This window comes from Octopus sinensis, linkage group LG2 (genome assembly GCF_006345805.1).
Source record: "Octopus sinensis linkage group LG2, ASM634580v1, whole genome shotgun sequence".
Taxonomy (NCBI): domain Eukaryota; kingdom Metazoa; phylum Mollusca; class Cephalopoda; order Octopoda; family Octopodidae; genus Octopus; species Octopus sinensis.
In genome coordinates this window covers 68951279-68970621 of record NC_042998.1, presented here as the reverse complement: position 1 = coordinate 68970621, position 19343 = coordinate 68951279, and the positions used below count along the sequence as shown (strand labels likewise).

The following is a 19343-nucleotide window of genomic DNA, read 5'->3' as shown; positions in this document are numbered from 1 at the left end:
TGTTGTTATTATTATTATTATTATTCCGGTCACTGCTTGGAATCGAACTCGGAATCTTGGGGTTAATAGCCCGCGCTCTTAACCACTACGCCATATAATACATCGAGATGGCACGACCGCCAGTCACAGCGAAGAAAATGCTTAGTGATATTTTTTTCGGCTTTTTACATTTTGCATTCCAATTCCACTGAGGGCTACGTTACTTTTCACCTTCTCGAGGTCGATAAAATTAATACCAGTCACGCATTGAGGTCGATGTAACTGACTTACCAACTGCCCTCAAAATTCCAAGTTTTGTGCCAAAAGTTTCATACACTCATACTGTTTTTAAAGATTTGGCACAAGGCCAATAAGTTCAGGTGAGAGGCTAAGTCGATTAGATCGACTCCAGCACTCGATTGGTACTTATTTTATCGACCCCGAAAGGATGAAAGGCAAAGTGGACCTCGGCAAAATTTGAAATCAACATAAAGACGGACGAAATATCGCTAAGCATTTTAATTGTTTAACTCCGTGTGCTAACGATCCTGCCACTTTGCCGCCTTGGTTTGATTCAGTTATATAGGCAAATCCTATCCGGAACCGTCTGATGTGGCAAGAATGCAGGAACACATCGCTTTGCTGCCTCAATATTCTGCCTGGCAAGAGGTGAGACATGTGAAAGAGTCGGCCACTCTCAACACTCTGCGAAGAAATTCTGGGGCCAAAAGCGGCTTTATATGGAGTACAAAAAGATTCTTGAAGATTGAATCACGCGATAGCTTGACGCTGATTGGCTTGCTAAATAGACCGATCTCGTAAAACTACTGTGGTTTAGTCGTGATGTATGACCGTTTACTTAGCGGTCTGGTTTCGAATCACCGCTTCACCATCATCGATGGTGCTGTAGCAAAGTGATAACTTTTCGATTTAATCAGAGGAGCTTGTTAAATATTTTTCAAACCACTTCAAGTTTTTCTACGTGTTGTGTTGGTGACGCCGACAATGAGATGGTATTCTTTCTACACCATCAAACCCTGCAAAACAATTTACCACAAGAGAAAGTACATTCAACATCGATTTGCGGGGTCCCAGTAAATGTTTTAAGGGCCGTGAGTTCGATAAAAGATTACAACCATGGAAATTGACTTTCATTTAAATGTCATTAAAACTCAAGAAGTGGAAATTACTAAAGTGAGGAAATAAATGGTTTTGTGGCACAATGTTTCGTCCTTTTAAGGCGGCAAGCTGGCAGAAACGTTAGCACGCCGGGCGAAATGCTTAGCGGTATTTCGTCTGCCGCTACGTTCTGAGTTCAAATTCCGCCGAGGTCAACTTTGCCTTTCATCCTTTCGGGGTCGATTAAATAAGTACCAGTTACGTACTGGGGTCGATATAATCGACTTAATCCGTTTGTCTGTCCTTGTTTGTCCTCTCTGTGTTTAGCCCCTTGTGGATAGTAAAGAAATAGGTATTTCGTCTATCGTTATGTTCTGAGTTCAAATTCCGCCGCGGCCGACTTTGCCTTTCATCCTTTCGGAGTCGATAAATTAAGTAGCAATTACGTACTGGAGTCGATCTAATCGATTGGCCCCCTCCTCCAAAATTTTGGGCCTTGTGCCTAGAGTAGTAAAGAAAAGAATGTTTCGTCCTTTTTTTAATTTAGATGTTATGGTGTAGTTTGTGTGCCATTCCTAGCAGATTGAAGGACCACATACAGCAATAATTCTCAACAGGGGTCTATATGGACCTTGAGGTGGAGTGGGGGTTCACATGCGGTTTTGCTCTTAAAGTCTGTATCAAATAAACTGGTTTTACTTCTAAAATATATGAAATATTTTAGCAATTCTTTTTATACAGTTCCTAATAATATTTAATTATAAAAACATAATAGGATCTTTGAAACATCGACTGGCTATGGAGATTTATCCGAGTAGAATAGGAACCAAAGAGGTCCTTAGAAAAGAGGAAAATGGCTCGAGAACCACTGGTGTAAAAGTTTCGTCTGTGCCCTTACCACGGGGTAAAAGTCCTCATGCACGACTTCCGATACATCCAGCAATGGAAGCTTCAATTGGCTAAAATGCATAAATTTAATGCTTATAACTATTTTATTCTTTTGTTGTCTGGGGAGGGTCATTCTCTTTTAGTGCTTTATTATTTAATACACTCACCGGTAAAGTTTCCACTCATTTACTTATTTATTTTTCCTAAAATTTTCGTTGTGTCCTGCAACCTTTACAATAGTCGTTGACTCTCCCCAGACACAACAAAATATGCTTCAACACATGAACTCACATAAAGAATCTTGCAAACCAAATCCAAAGACGAAATATTCTATTATTACTTTCCAAAATAAATAAATAAATGTAATATGCACCATCAGCAAGCCAAACTACATTCGAACTACATACTTTGAAAATAATTTGGAAAACTTCAAGTGCTTGGCAGGAATTTAACAGGATCCTAAATCAGATATTATATTATGTTTAGATTCCAAACTAGAAACGTTCTCATACATCGTCAGTCATGACATTGGAAATTCAATGAAACTTCACTTTCTTAGCGATTAACTTCAACATGCAACGAAGGTTAACTTGTGGTCACCTTATCTGCTAGATAATAACAAGGACAGTAAAGAAAGGACAAATATTATATATTGTTACATATCCCTAACACGTGATGGTCAAAGATGAAATATATTTGATTATAGGTCACAAATTGACCAGGTCGGCAATTGTAATGCGTACGCCCTTTGCTCATTAATTGATTCTTTCTGCTTGCAAGAAGATAGCCCTGCGCGCGTGTGTATGTGTGTGTATATATGTGTGCGTGTGTGTGTATGTATATATGCATGTACTTATGCATATTACATACTTATATGCACAAACTTGTATATACATGCATATATGCACACACACACGCACACATTTGCTACAACGGATATACTGTATGTGTAATATTAAAGCCCAACTTCTCCAAGCTATAAAACCTCAATCGGATAAAAACCTAAAAAACGTGACTCACTTAACACGTGTCTTATTAACGTTGTAAGTTTTAACACGACACCAGACAGCAGGCAAGCAGCAGTTAGCAGTGTATCTTTTTGCTCTACTTCGTCTACCAACTAACGATAGTGACTGTGGTGGTTGTGGTGGTGGGGGCTTCTTTATAAAGGTAAGGGAGACAAATATAATTGCCCAAATGCATAACCTAGAAATATAAGACAGCGAACACTTGTATATAATTACATATATCCGCGAGGGTGGGCCCTTTTCCTTAATATTCGTCTTTGTCTATTTTAATTATCACAGTTTTACTTAGAGCAGGAGGACCTTTTATTAAGGTATAAAAATAGAAAGACGAGCAGGCAAGAATGAAGTACTTAAGCTGTTAAATCGCCAGCTTTTGTTGTTTGGCAAAGGCATGTGTTTAACGAATCACGTTTTGTGACAGGGATGTTCGAGTCTGGATGATGCATTTATTATATGGCTGTTACTTGAATATGTAAGTTGATTAAGGTGTGATCAATTTTGGGCGACAGGAATACAGTAGTAATCCCTCGACTATCGCGGGTGTTACGTTCCAAACCTCCGCCCCGCGATAGGTGAAAATCCGCAAAGTAGAAACAATACTGTATATTTTATTATTATTATTTTTATAAATTTGTATTTTGTTATAAACGCAAAACACACCACCACGGAGGAATCGACGTAAGCTTAAATGATAAACCGCGATATGGCTCGACTGGTACTTATTTTATCAACCCCGGCGAAATTTGAATTCAGAACACGAAGACAGACGAAATTTCGCTAAGCATTTTGTCCAGTGTACAAACCATTCTGTCTGCTCGCAGCCTTCGTTCAATGTAGTCTTCTTTAGTATTTATACATGATTATGTATGTAAGATTTGCATCAACGCCCGGTGTTGCCTGGGAAGTAAGCACTGGCGACTAATTTCTCAACATTCTGCATAAATTTATTGTATCAAACACAGTGTTTATAATATTTGCAAGAGAGCTGGGCATAGGCATATTTTTTCTCCCTCTTAAAGTTAACTTGTGTTTCAGTAATTTACCATAAAAGGTAATTATGTAAATGCATTTCAACTGCGACAATGCAATCGATACATACATACACATACCGTACGTACGTACGTACGTACGTATGTATGTATGTATGTATGTGTGTGTATGTGTACACACACACATCTTTTGCTCCCTCTGGAGTATACGGCCCTCCTCCACTGTTCCCAAATCAGGGCCGTCTTTTCTGAAGGCCTTCTTCTCCCTGTATCTGCTTTTTGGCGGAGGTAAAGAATACGCACACCACCCATTTTCGGCGTAACCCTAACCCTAAGCACCCGGTGTGCGTATTCTTTACCATCGCCCTGCTTTTTAACACAAACCCATGTTTACCTCTGGAAAGAGGAGGTGGTTCGTTTTAGTCTACTGTTTTACTCTTTTACCTTCGCGTCACAGAAGGCTTTCACTCTGCTTAGTATAGCTCTCAGTGTTATTGAGGTACGTAAGCTCCCACACCATGACAAGGACTGCATCATGTGGTGGATATGTGTGTGTGTGTAGTTAAAAGAAGTTTAGGTAAAAACCTTAAAGTATGCTATTGCAAAACTCATCCACGTTTATTATCCACTGGATGTCATTGTGCATTGGAAATGCTCCTGCTACTGGATATACATCAAGGATGCCATAGTATCTGTAGAGTTTATATAATTAGATAAATAATAGAGATTGGAATGAGCAACATTTTTTACTTAAACTCTCTAGAAGTGTTTCCACACATCGTTAATACCTACAGTACAGTGGGTGAGATCACTAACGTAGCTAGAGTGTGCGCTGCACCGAGTTCCAAAGCCTGTTTTGGCTTGGTTTCTACAGCTGGAAGCCCTTTCTAACACCACCCACTCTATAGAATATATTGGGTGCTTTTTCCATGGCATCATCCCCAGTACATTTTATATGGCACCAATACCAGTTCTTTTTACATGGCACCAGCACCCACACCAATGCTTTTTATGTGGTACCTTGGTTTCAGGATCTCAGTTCCGTTGTGGTGGGCAGGTCTTCACGAGTACAGCTATGTGCCACATATCTCAAACCTCTCTCATCTACTTTGTAAGGATCAGCGTTTAGAAATTGGCCTTCAATACTTTGTTCTATGTCTTCCTGGGTCTCTCTCTTCCATGAATTCCCTCCACTTCAAGTGACTGGCACTTCTTTATGAAATTGTCCTCATCCATCCACATCACTTGACCAAACTAGCACGGTCTTCTCTCATGCACACTGCATCTAATCCTCTTCTGCTCAGCTTCTCTCTCAATGCACCACTGCTCTGTCACACATGCACACTGACATCACACTTCCAGTGGAGCATACCAGCTTCATTCCTCTTGAGCCTTTACATGTCCTCCACATTCGGGGCCCATGTCTCACTACCATGCAGCATTGAAGCTTGTATACATGCATCATACAATCTTCCCTTCACTCAGAGAGAGAGAGAGAGAGAGAGACCATTGGTTGCTAATGGAAGCAAAAGCTCTCTGAACTTTACCTATCCTATTCTTATTCTAGCAATTACACTTCTTGTAAACCTCTTCCACTGCTAATTGGGTCACCTATCTATAGCAAAAATTATCTATAACTTCCAGAGAGCTACCACAACATTTATAAATATCAGTTTCTCATGTATCTGTGGTCTTTATGGCTCCTGTACATCTTCCACAGACAAACACTACTTTCTCTGTTAACCTTCCAACCATTCCACAGTACCTCTTGTATGCCCATAGCTTGTACTGGATACTCTGAACAGAATTTCTGCCTACACTCTTCCTACATTTTGAGTAAGGTCATTTACTGGAAAACTGAAGGGCCCTGTCTTATTTCTTGCTCACTGGGACCTTTGCCTTTGCTAAGTTTCCTTTAAGTCCCTTTGCTATTGATTCCAGATTCTGTTTCCACATCTGGAACCTCTTTTCTAATTCTATTACAGATTCTGTTATGAGGGCAAGATCATCAGCATATAGTAGTTCCTATGGGCTGCCAGTCTTAAATTCCTTCATTATGGCCTGGAGGACGATGATGAATAGGAAGGGGCTGAGGACTGATCTTTGGTAGACAACTACCTCTACACTAAATTCATCACTGTACCTATGGCCAACTCTTATCTTATTAACAGTACCCCTGTGCATGGTCTGTACTACTTTCACAAGCCATTCATCTATCCCTTGCTTCCTCGGTGACCACCATATCATATCACAGAGTGACGTATTCTGTTGAAGGCTTTCTCAAGATCAGTGGTTTCCAAACATTTTCGGGCTGCCGCCCCCTTGACACCCAGGCTACATTCTTAGCACCCCCACTCCAACTAACCATCGCAAACACAGACCTCTTTCTGAAGTAAATTCAAAGCAACTGTATTTCACAAATAAAACTTAACCTCACAAACCCATTATTTTGTTGTTTGTACATAAATTGCCACCCCAATATCACCCCACTTTTCTTCAATGCCCCCTTGGAACTTTCCACTGCCCCCAGGGGATCAATACCGCACACTCTGGGAACCACTGCTCTAGATCAACAAAAGCCAAGTACAACAGCTTGTTCTTAACTAAATACTTTTCTTGCAGTTACCTGACTACGAAAATAGCATGTGTGGTGTTTCTCCCTGGGAGAAAGCCAAACTGCATTTCATCTAGTCTAATTCGGTTCCTTATTAATTAGGCAATAACTTTCCCTGCAGCTTTCATCCTCTAGTCCAGCAATTTGATGTCTTGATAATTATTTCTATCTAAGGGATCTCCTTTGCCATTATAGGAGCTGACTATGATGCTGCTGCACCAGTCTCTAGGGATTATGCCTTCCTAAATAACCTTATTAATTATATGGGTGGCAGAACTATATCCAACTCAGCCAGATCTCTTAAAGCATGTTGGTAATGACTCCTGATGGACCAAGGGGCCTTTCCTGTCTTCATATCTTTAATTACCTTATCTATCATGCAGCTATCAATTAGGATAGCTTGTCCCTCTGTTGGGTTCACATCGGGAAGACTCCCTTTCTCACATCTATTCTCTGCATTTAATAGTCTTTCATAGTAGTTCTTCCATATATATACACACCCATGTATTCAATTGCGTTGTAGCATATTGAGCTGACAGCACTGCAGAACATTTCATGGCAGGTAAAACCACCAGACTATATGTGTATATGTGTGTATGCAAAATTGTAAGAAAACTCGGTATTGCCTGGCAAATAAGCAACTGCATTGGCAACTAATTTCATCAAAATTCTGCATAAATTTGTTATATCAAACATGGTAGTTTCGTTACAAGAGAGCTACACAGATTTTTTTTCCCTCTTAAAGTTTGCTTATGTTTCAGGTCTGAGTAACTTACCATAAAAGGAAATTATAAAAATGCATTTCAACTCTGACAATCAATCAAAATAGTTTAATATATACATTATATAAGGCTGCCAGCCAACAAATTTGCCAACATGGCGGACAATATGCTTAGTGGCATTTTGTCTGTCTTCACATTCTGTGTTCAAATTGTGCTGAGGTCGACTTTGCCTTTAATCCTTTTAGGGGTCAATAAAATAAGTACCAGCTGAGTGAGCCCTGGGATCAATGTAACCAACTTGGCCCTTTCCCCATATATGCTGGCCTTAGGTCAAAATCTGAAACCATCGTGTAAACAATATGTGTGTGTGTGTGTGTCAAGCTGGCAGAAATGTTAGCATGCTGGACAAAGTGCTAGTGGTATTTCATCTATCTTTGCATTCTGAGTTCAAATTCCGCCAAGGTCGACTTTGCCTTTCATCCTTTCAGGGTCGATAAATTAAGTACCAGTTGCATACTGGAGTCGATCTAATCGACTGGTCCCCTCCCCCAAAATTTCAGGCCTTGTGCCTAGAGTAGAAAAGAATATGTGTGTGTATGTGCATGTGTGTGTATGCATGTGTGTGTGTATATAATATATAAGTGTATGTATATACATACATACATACATACATACATACATACATACATACATACATACATACATACATACATACATACATATATATATATATATTTATATATATTTATATATGTATATATATATACATTTATATATATGTTTGTATATATGTATGTGTATATATACACTTATATAAGCAAAATTGATATATACATATATATGTGTGTGTGTGTGTGTGTATAAGAATTACATATTACAAAGGCGCTATGAAGCACCAGTTTTTATATACACATATATATATATATATATGAATATATATATGCATTATATATATATACATGCACACACACAGACACACAGAGTCACTCATACACTTGCACACACAGAACAAAATATCATAATCATCATTTAGTATCTGCCTTCCATGCTGGCATGGGTGGAACAATTTGACAGAAGCTGACCAGGCAGAAGCCAGCACTTGACTTCTGTGTCTGTTTTGACAGGGTTTTTACAGCTGGATGCCCTTCCAAATGCCAACCACTTTACAGTGTGAACTGGATGCTTTTTAAGTGGCACCTGCACTGACAGGGTCACCAAGTACCTTGCAAGACAAAAATCTTTTGTGAGGGGAGGGCCATAGGAGGAGGGGATCTTATATATAGAATGTGTAGCACAGTTATGCAATACACATCATAAACCTAAAATCTTTTGGCTTTAATTTTATTTGCAGATTTCTTTAAATATTCATGTTTTAAAAATGGATTAAAAGGGATTAAATTTCTGCATCAAGAAACACTAACCCTAATCCTAATTTAGGTGCAGGCATGACAGTGTAGGCACAGATGTGGCTGTGTAGTAAGAAGCTTGCTTCCCAACTACACGATTCAGGGTTCAGTCCCGCTACATAACAACTTGTGCAAGTGCCTTCTACTACTGCCTCAGGCTGAACAAAGCCTTGTGAGTGAATTTGGTTGACGGAAATTGAATGAAGCCTGTGATATATATATATATATTGGCACCTGTGCTGGTGGAGCACTAAGCGAGCATGATCATTGCCAGAGCAACAAACTGGCTTCCATGCCAGTGGCACATAAAAAGCACCATTGGAGCATGATCATTACCTGCGTTGCCTTACTGGCACTTGTGCTGGTGGCACGAGAAAAACCATTAGAGCGAGGTTGTTGCCAGTGCTGTTGGACTGGCTCCTGTGCAGGTGTCACATAAAAAGCACCATTTGAGCATGGTCATTGCCAGTACCGCCTGACTGGCCCTCGTGCCGGTGGCATGTAAAAGCACCCACTACACTCACAGAGTGGTTGGCGTTAGGAAGGGCATCCAGCTGTAGAAACTCTGCCAGCACTGCCTTCCGCTCCACCATCATTACCTATCATCCCTGACAGCCTTGGCTGCCACCACCACCACCACCACCATCATCGCCTCCATCTCTGCCTCTATCACAACTACAGCTCATACTATTACTATCACCCCCATTACTATCACTGTTCAGTATGTTAGTTGAGTATGTTGGTTTAGTGTTCAGTCCCTCTTTCTCTCACATACCCATTCTTTCTCTCTCTCTCATTATTACTCCCACTGCTACCATCAACACTACTACTTTTAATAAAATATCAACTCTCCTTAAATTTCTTTATCTCTCTTTCTCTCTCTCGCTTTTTCTTTCACTCTCTTTCTCTGTCTTCACCACTGCTATCACCATGTTTATGCCTACTATTACTCACAAGTGGAAATGTCATTGAATAGTGAGAAAGGGGATCAAAGTGTGACACACTGACACACAGAAATTAGTTTTCGGATTTATTATATTAGATATATACATAGTAGAGTGAAGCTGCTTAGCACAGATTGACCTTGAACTCTGCTCTGCAGGCACACTAAGTTTTAACGTTATAGCTCACTTCTAGTGTTCACAGCAGTGCTTAGCAGGTGTGTAGCATGTGATCATCACATTAATCATGACAGAGAAAGTTGCCATGGTGATACCTGCTCAGAGGCCTACGCAAATTTGCAGAAAGTGTATGGAGAGGAGTGTATGAGCTGCACACAAGTGTACGAATGTTCAGACATTTCCAAGATAGCCGAAAAATGTCGATAGAGACGAATGTTCTGGGAGACCCGCAACAAGCAGAACCGAGAAAAACATTGCAGATGTGCGTGTAGCTAAGAAAAGAAATCATCGAATTACCATCTGTGTGTTATCAGAGGATATGCAGATTAGTTATGATTCAGTTCAGTCTATTATCACTATAGATTCGGGTATGACTCACATGTCTTCCGAGTTTGTGCCAAAACTGCTTTCAGCTGGTCAAAAAGACACTCAAGTTTCAGTTGCACAGGATCTCCTTGATTGTGTTGAGAACAATGAAAATTTTTTGAAAATTTTATGTAGGCCTCTGAGCAGGTCTTGCCAAGCTTTTTGCAAAATTTGATGCAGATTCTGTGCTCAACTTTCTTTGTCATGTTCAATGCGATGATCACACACTACACACCTTCCTTCCAAGCACTGCTGTAAACAGTGGAAGTGAGCTAGAACATTAAAACTTAGTGTGCATGCACAGCAGAGTTCAAGGTCAATATATTCATAAGTGTTAGACATGTTCACCAGTTTAGACATGTTCACAAGTGTTACACATGTTCACAAGTGTTAGATATATTCACAAGTGTTAGACATGTGATATTCAAAAAATGTGCCCATAGTAGTTGGAAAAATTGAAGAAAATAAATGTTGAAGTTTTAAAGTATTGTTTAGTCATAATGGAATTCTATATTTCCATGACATGCATTAAGAAAACAGGTTTACCCATTTATAAGAATCAATATACCAAATGCATGGAACATGTAGCAAAGTAGCTTACATAGAAATTAATTATGCACGGAGTAAATAAATTATAGAAGTCCATGACTAATAATATAGCTACTTATAAAGTTTTTTGTAGTTCATTTCACTGTCAAATCCAGCCTGTTTAATATTTTATTGACATCAACATCAACTAAACTATCTGTATTGAAAAGGCAAGTGATAGTGAACAAGTTGTTAAGTAAATACACATAACTATCCGCATGATATATATATAAACAGCCACCAGATCAGGTCAGGGCCTCTTTCTATCTGTGTAAAAAATGCTGAAATATTTTGTGTATTTAAGTAATATAACCAGATTATTGTGCATAAAAATTTAACAACAAAATCTTATATGGAGCTTCAAGGACACCAGTTGAGATCCACTGGTATAGAGGGAGAGCAACAGCCCATAGAAATTCTGCTTTAATAAAGCAATGCAAGAATGGAAAAGTAGATGTTAAAAAGAAATATACACATATAGGTGCAGGTGTGGCTGTGTGGTAAGAAGCTTGCTTCACAACAACATGGTTCCAGGTTCAGTCCCACTGCGTGACACCTTGGGCAAGTGTCTTTTCTACAATAACCTTGGGCCAATCAAAGCCTTGTGAGTGGATTTGGTTGATGAAAACTGAAAGAATCTCATCATATATGTATGTGTGTGTTTGTCCCCCATCACTGCTTGACGACTGGTATTGGTGTGTTTACATCCCATAACTTAGCAGTTTGGCAAAAGACACCAATAGAGTAGGAACTAGGTTTAAAACATAAGAATATTTAGTTGAATGCATCGACACCAGCAATTATTATTTTAAAGCCTAGTACTTATTCTATCAGTCAGTTTTGATGAACTGCTAAGTTATAGAAATGTAAATGCACCAGCACCAGTTGTCAAGCGGTGGGAAACAAACACAGACACAAAGACACACACACACACATATATAGTCTGATCAATAAGTATCCGGACTGTTGTCATAGTAACAAAACTAAAGCATGCAGAGGGAAGCCGCTTGCCACAGATTAACCTTGAAGTCTGCTGTGCATGCACACTAAGTTTTAATGTTCTAGCTTACTTCCACTGTTTACAGCAGTGCTTGGAAGGAAGGTGTGTAGTGTGTGATCATCGCATTGAACATGACAAAGAAAGTTGAGCACAGAATCTGCATCGAATTTTGCAAAAAGCTTGGCAATACCTGCTCAGAGGCCTACACAAAATTTTCAAAAAATTTTCATTGTTCTCAACACAATCAAGGAGATCCTGTGCAATTGAAACCTGAGTGTCTTTTTGGTCAGTAAAAGCAGTTTTGGCACAAACTCGGCAGACATGTGACTCATGCCCAAATCTTCAGTGATAATAGACTGAACTGAACCGTAACTAATTTGCACATCCACTGATAACTCACGGATCGTGATTCAATGATTTCCCCTCGCAGCTGCACGCATATCTGTGATGTTTTCTTCAGTTCTGCTGGTTGTGGGGTCTCTCAGAACATTTGCCAATATCGACACTTTTTGGGGCCATCTTGCAAACATCTGAACCACTCGTACACCTGTGTGCAGCTCATACACTCCTCTCCATACACTTTCAGCAACTTTGCATTGGCCTTTGAGCAGGTATCACCACATCAACTTTCTCTGTCATGGTCAATGCGATGATCCCACGTTACACACCTTCCTTCCAAGCACTGCTGTAAACAGCAGAAGTGAGCTAGAACGTTAAAACTTAGTGCACACACAACAGAGTTCAAGGTCAATCTGTGCCAAGTGAATTACTTTGTGTGCTTTGGCTTAGTTACTATGGCAACATTGAGGATACTTATTTATCAGACTATGTATATAAATGAGTAACAGTAGAAGTACAGGTTTCAATTTGTTCTCAAGTTTGATATTTACACAATATTGTTGCTGTGTGTGTTTATTAGTCTGATATAACAAGGTGCCTCAATTTAAGTACCTCATTCAACTGAATCTTACTTATATTTTATATGTGTGTGTATATATATATATATATACATACACATATATACATATACATATATACATACACCGCTTTCACTGCTTTCAATCGAACAAATCGACCCCAGGACTTATTCTTTATAAGCCTACGACTTATACTTATTCTATCAGTTTCTTTTGCCGAGTCGCTAAGTTACAGGGACGTAAACACACTAACATAGGTTGTCAAGCGATGGTGGGGTGGGGCAAACACAGACATACAAATTCATACACACACATACACACACACACACATATATAATAAATAATATTTTTTTTATATATATATATATATGTGTGACAGGCTTCTTTCAGTTTCCATCTACCAAATCTACTCACAAGGCTTTGGTCAGCCTGAGGCTACAGTAGATGACACTTGTCCAAGGTGCCACACAGTGGGATCGAACCCGGAACCATGTGGTCAGGAGCAAGCTTCTTACCACACAGCCACACTCCTATATATATATATATATATATGAAAAGATCAGCAAAAAACATACTCCATCTGCTGAGAAGTAAATATTATTTAATAGACACAATACGCTTTCATGCGCTACTAATAGTTTCATATGTTGAGAAATACCTCAAACATTCATCAGACACAAACCACATATGAATTGAATGAGAGAAGAAGCACAATCAGTTGAGAAGGAAGCTTATAGAAAATGTTTGTGTGTTATTGTCTCCTCATCTTTACATTATATGATAGCTGTAAGCGAGAGTCACCAGCATACAAGTGGTGTCCTTTGTTTCCAATCTTCCAAGACGTTGCTGGTCATGAGAAAATATTAGCTTACTTGAAAACAAGTGAGGGTTGGCAACATGCCACCGTCACCACCACCACCACTTTAATAGGTGAGGTAAATAAATAAATTTGCTTGGTTTTTTTTCTTTTATTTGACATTCCATCGTTTTGTATATTTAAAAAGAAGTAAAGTTTATTCAAATTTCAAAAACAATACACAGAAGTTGTGGAGGGAAAATAGAGCTGAAAAAAAAACATTAAAAAAAAATTTTTTTCGTGTTATTTCAAATAACATTGGAGAGGATTAGAATACATGAAAAAAAAAAAAAATGGAATTTATCTGACAGCCCAATTATTCTTTTTTCATAAAAATAAGCCAAGGGGTCACATGTTTGATAATCTTGCTTTAATCCAAAAACTAGGCTTGCTCCTCACAGCCAGAAAATACTTCAGTTGTGATCATTTGTAAACCACATAAAAGTATTTTACACATCTGGGATGGTAAACTGGAAGAAACCTGTCGTATCTATCTATCTATCTATCTATCTATCTATCTATCTATCTATCTATCTATCTATCTATCTATCTATCTATCTATCTGTCTGTCTGTCTGTCTATCTATCTATCTATCTATCTATCTATCTATCTATCTATCTATCTATCTATCTATCTATCTATCTATCTATCTATCTAGCTGTCTGTCTGTCTATTTATCATCATCATCATTTAACACATCCATTGTCCATGCTGGCATGTGTTGGACAGTTTGACCAGAACTGGTATGCTTGAAGGCTGCACCAAGTTCCAGTTTGATTTGGCATGGTTTTCTACAGCTGGATGGCCTTCCTAACACCAACCACTCTGAGAGTGTAACAAGAGCTTTTACGTGCCACCAGCACGGCTGCCATTTGTGTGACACCGGTATCTGCCACAACTGCAATTTTGCTCAGCTTGATGGGTTTTCTTCTCAAGCACAGCATAATGCCAAAGATCTTGGTCATTGCCTCTTTTGAGGCCCAAAACTCAAAAGGAGCTCAGTCACTTTGCTTCTGTGCAGCCCAATGCTTGAAAGGAACTCAGCCACTTTGCCTCTGTGAGGCACAATGCTCATACAGAATTCAGCCACTTTGCTTCTGTGAGGCACAACCTTCATACAGTACTCAGCCACTTTGCCTCTGTGAGGTCCTATGCTTGAAAGGAACTCAGCCACTTTGCCTCCATGAGGCTCAACACTTGAATGCTGCTCTTTACGTGCCACTGGCATGGGTGCCAGTTACATGACACCAGTACCAGCCACCACTTGGCTTGACGGGTCATCTAAAGCACAACATATCACCAAAGATCTTGGTCGCTAGTCATTGCCTCTGTGAGGCTCAAAGTTTGACGATCATGCTTCACCACTTTGTCCCATGTCTTCCTGGGTCTACCTCTACCACAGGTTCCATCCACAGTCAAAGATTGGCACTTCTTTACATAGCTGTCCCCGTCCATGTGCATCACATGACCATACCAGCACAGTTGTCTCTCTTGCACATCACATCTAATGCCTCTTATGCATCTTATCTCAAGATGCTTACACACTGTTGAACATGCACACTGACATTGCACATCCAGTGAAGCATACTGGCTTCTTTTCATTCAAGCCTAGGCATGTCCTCAGCTGTCACAGTCCATGTAGCATGGCTGTTCACACACAGGCATCATACAATCTGTTTTTCATTCTGAGAGAGAGAGATCTTTTGTTGCCAATATAGGTAGGGGCTCTCTGAACTTTACCCAGCCTAATTTTATTCTCACAGCTACACTCTCCGATGATCCACCTCCACTTCTAACTTGGTCATTTAGATAATGGAAGCTATCTATTACCTCTAGCTTGCCCTACTGGCAGTTGATGGAGTCTATTTTCTGCACATTTTCAGCGTTTATTGTACCTGTGCATCTTCCACATACAAAAGCTAGTTTCCTTGTTAACCTTCCTCTGAAAGCTTTATGTCGAAAGCTTGCACTGAGTACATCTTATGAAGTTTCTACCTACACCTTTTCTATGGATCAAGCAGGGCCATCTACCTGAAGGGATTTGTGATTTGTCTGCCTTCCTAATTACTAAGACTTTGGTTTTTGCTAAGTTAACTCTAAGGCCATTCAATTCTATACCTTGCTTTCATACCTGGAAATTCTTCTCTAGTTCTTTGTAGTGATTCAGCTACAAGAGCAAGGTCATTAGTACAGAGGAGCTCCCAGGGGTAGCCTGCCTAAAATTCCTCTGTTATTGCTTGGAGAACTATGATGTACAAGAGGGAGCTGAGCACTGATCCTTGGTGAACCCCTACTTGTACCTTGAATTCTTCATTGTACTCATTGCCAACCCTCACCTTCCTTCCAAGCTACAAACCATGTGGTTGGGTAGCAGACTTGTTACCACATAACCATTCCTGTACATAAATATTAACTAAACTGAAAGAAGCACTCCAAATTATCATATATAAACACTAGCATAGCCAGAGTGTACACCGCTACACACCTTCCTTCCAAGCACTGTTGTAAACAGTAGAAGTGAGCTAGAATGTTAAAACTTAGTGTACATGTGCAGCAGTGTCCAAGGTCAATCTGTGCTAAGCAGTTTCACTCTCCATGCTTTAGCTTCGTTACTATAGCAACAGTCATCATCATCATCATCATCATCATCGTTTAACGTCCATTTTCCATGGGTTGGATAGTTCAACAGGGATCTGGGAAACCAGGAAGCTGCACCAGGCTACAGAATGATCTGGCAGTGTTTCTACAGCTTGATGCCCTTCCTAACGCCAACCACTCCATGAGTGTAGTGGGTGCTTTTTACGTGCCACCGGCACAGGGGCCAGAGGAGGATAGCAACGGCCACGATCGTTTGGTGCTTTTTATGTGCCACCGGCACAGAAGCCGGCCAATGCGGGACTGGCATCAGCCACGTTCGGATGGTGCTTTTTACGTGCCACTGCCATGGGTATCACAACTACAATTTCCATTTGATTGTTATTTTGATGTTGATGTACTTGACTCAATAGGTTTCCTCAAGCACACTGGATACTTATTGATCAGACCATGTATATATGTGTGTGAGTGTGTGTGCGTGTGTGTGTGCATGTGTGTGTGCGTGTGTGTTCTAGCATAGCTAGGGGGTCACTTTTAATAGGGTGGCACTTTTGGGTCTGCTGTAGGCAATATGTGTTCATTGTGGGGTCCAGCGGCAACAAGCAGAAGGGCTGTTCCAGGTGGTACACACACTCTAGCTACGCTAGTGTATATATATATATATATGATAATTTGGCTGGCTTCTTTCAGTTTCTATTTATCAAATTCACTCACAAGGCTTTGATCAGTCCAGGACTATAGTAGAAGACAAAGTTCCATTCAGTAGAACCGAACCCAAAACCATGTAGTTGGGTAGCAAACTTGTTACCACATGACCATTCCTCTACATAAATGTTGACTAATGCCATCCTCAACAATGAAGTCGCGTGATCATGAATGAGTCATCCAATAAATATACATAAATATTGATATAGCTATCTTTGACAATGCACTAACAAACAAGTCATAGGTAAGTGTAGGTATATATAGGTAGGTATAGGTAAGTATAGGTAAGTCATAGGTATTCATAGAAGGCGGCCAGCTGGCAGAATCGTTAGCATGCCTGGTGAAATGCTTAGCGGTATTTCGTCTGCCATTGCGTTCTGAGTTCAAATTTCGCTGAGGTCGACTTTGCCTTTCATCCTTTCGGGGTCGATAAATTAAGTACCAGTTACACACTGGGGTCAATGTAATCAACTTAATCCCTTTGTCTGTCCTTGTTTGTCTCCTCTATGTTTAGCCCCTTGTGGGCAATAAAGAAATAAGAAATGGCATTCATAGGTGCAGGTGTGGCTGTGTAACAAGAAGCTTGCCTCCAAACCACATGGTTCCGGGTTCAGTCCCACAGTGTGGCACTTTGGGCAAGTGTCTTCTATTGTAGCCATGGTCCAACTGAAGCTTTGTGAGTGGATTTGGTAAATGGAAACTGAAAGAAGCCTGTTGTGCGTGTGTGTGTGAGTGTGTGTTGACAATTGGTGTCGGTGTGTTAGTTTTGGGAACTTAGCAGTTTGGCAAAAAGAGAATGATGAGATAAGTACCAGTCTTGAAAAAAAAAATAACTACCGGGATTGGTTTGTTTGACTAAAACTGTTCAAGTTGGTCTCAGGTTCAATCTCACTGCATAGCACCTAGGGCAAATGTCTTTTACTATTGGACCAAGTTGACCAAAACATCGCGAGTGGATTTGGTGGATGGAAACTGAAAGAAGTCTATCCTATCTATCTATCTGTCTGTCTCTCAGTCTGTTTTTGTCTATCTATCTGTCTATCTAGCTAGCTGGCTATCAGTCTATCTACTTATCTGTCTATCTAGCTATGTCTGTCTATCTATCTATCTATTTATCTGTCTGTCTATCTATCTATCTATCTATCTATCTATCTATCTATCTATCTACCTGTCTGTCTGTCTATCTGTCTGTCTATCTAGCTAGCTGGCTATCAGTCTATCTACTTATCATGTCTATCTAGCTATGTCCTGTCTATCTATCTATCTATTTATCTGTCTGTCTATCTATCTATCTATCTATCTATCTATCTATCTATCTACCTGTCTGTCTGTCTATCTGTCTGTCTGTCTGACTCTCTGTCTGTTTTTAGCACTCTCTCTCTCTCTGTCTGTGTATCTAGTGAGCTAGCTATCTGTCTATCTACTTAGCTATCTATCTATCTAGCTATGTCTGTCTGTCTATTCATTTATCTATCTATCTATCTATCTATCGATCTATCTATCTATCTGTCTATCTATCTGAGTCTATCATCAATATCATCACGCCTTCTTCCTTCAAATGTGAAGGAAGAGCTATTTTCATCATACTTGTGGCTATGGCGAAAGAATGTATCTGGTGGACACATCTAAAAGAATTAGAGACAAACACTTTCCCCTCTGTTCAATCTCTCATCAACTTCTTCAAGTGTCACTTGAAAAGGAAAGTGAGAGTAGAGAGGCAAGTTTTCTCTAGCGAATGTTTCAAAAAAGGATAGGCGAATGTAGCAAGGATGGCACGTATGGATGACGAAGCCACCTTGGGCATAATCCTATGAACCCAAAATATTTAAAACAGAGTTACTCACTTGCAAATAAATGTGCTAACATGTGACATTATTGACCGAGGTAACTGTGGTCTTTTCCATAGGCTTTTCTTTCCACGGATAAACCTTATCTGTTTCCCCCTTTACACTTTACATCATGACATTTCTGTGATACACGATCCCTATTGATCATTTTTTTCCCTACAATCCCTTTTGATCGAAAACCTACCCCCACCTTTTTTTTTACCTCCCCAAACAGAAAAACTCTACTTTGTAATTTGTCCCCTCTGTGTTCAGCCCTGTGTGGCTAATAAAGAAACATATCTATCTATCTATCTATCTATCTATCTATCTATCTATCTATCTATCTATCTATCTATCTACTTAGCTATCTATCTATCTAGCTTTCTCTGTCTATCTATCTACCTATCTAGCTATCTAATCACCACCACCACCACCACCACCACCATCACCACCACCACCACCACCATCACCATCATCATCATCATCATCATCATCATCACTCAACATCTGTTTTCCTTGGTCTCTTGTGCATACCATGACTATAGGCTTCTCAAAATAGTGACATTTACACTGCTAGTCTCCAACTGGGACATATATGTGTCAGTGTGTTAATTTGTTTGCTTG

The 19343-nt window shown here is 39.8% G+C and overlaps 1 protein-coding gene across 1 annotated transcript in view; it reads left to right on the top strand.

The window, feature by feature from the left end:
• The first annotated feature begins 3137 nt into the window (after window positions 1–3137).
• The window catches only part of LOC115228079 (DNA-directed RNA polymerase III subunit RPC2), a 139033-nt gene continuing 122827 nt past the window's right edge, over window positions 3138–19343 (top strand). Inside the window, exon 1 of the mRNA XM_036513923.1 lies at window positions 3138–3156. The gene's annotated coding sequence lies outside the window, so the exon portion shown is untranslated. The remainder of the gene's footprint in view (window positions 3157–19343) is intronic.